Here is a 750-nt window from a genome sequence, read left to right on the forward strand (position 1 = left end):
CACGTGCGGCCGGCACGCCACCCCGTCCCGCTGCGTTACGCAACTCTCACGCAAACCTCGCCGCCTTTGCTCTCAGTGACGAAAGCACGTCGTCTGAACGCCTCCTGTCAGTCAGTCTGGAGAAAGCGACGACGCGTATGACGTGGACCCGTCGGAAGTTGACAGGTGGTTACGTAGTGCTCGACCTTCACTGTGATACCAACACACATGCGCCAGCTGTTGTGACGTCATTGCTTACATTGTGACTCACCGTGGTCACAAGGAAAGTACCCCTTCCCTGGCGTGAAGGAACGAGACGCGATTTATGACAGCAACGACGCGGTGTTTTGATACAATAATCCGTAGAACGACTAGGATAAATCCTTTCGAATAATAATTGTTCAAGTAAATTGCAATGAACACCCTTAGCTGCTTACAGGCTTTGACATACGTCAACGGGGACAGATGAAAATGTGTGCCCCAACCGGGACTCGAACCCGGGATCTCCTGCTTACATGGCAGACGCTCTATCCATCTGAGCCACCGAGGACGCAGATGATAGCGCAACTGCAGGGATTTATCTCTGGCACGCCTCCCGGTCGGGGCACACATTTTCATGTGTCCCCGTTGACGTACGTCAACGCCTGTAAGCAGCTAAGGGTGTTCATTTCATTGTAATTTCATTCTAACGAGCTGCATGGTCACCGATGATATCTGTTCTTTCGGACATGTCCGAAAGAACAGATACCATCTTAGTATATAATTGTTCAA

General features: G+C 50.9%; 1 non-coding gene across 1 annotated transcript; it reads right to left on the reverse strand.

The window, feature by feature from the left end:
* Positions 1 to 455: 455 nt before the first annotated feature.
* On the reverse strand, positions 456 to 529 carry Trnat-ugu (transfer RNA threonine (anticodon UGU)). Its single transcript has one exon. It is a non-coding gene; the product is annotated as a tRNA-Thr (tRNA).
* Positions 530 to 750: the final 221 nt, after the last annotated feature.

This window comes from Schistocerca serialis, chromosome 1, assembly GCF_023864345.2.
Source record: "Schistocerca serialis cubense isolate TAMUIC-IGC-003099 chromosome 1, iqSchSeri2.2, whole genome shotgun sequence".
Lineage (NCBI taxonomy): Eukaryota > Metazoa > Arthropoda > Insecta > Orthoptera > Acrididae > Schistocerca > Schistocerca serialis.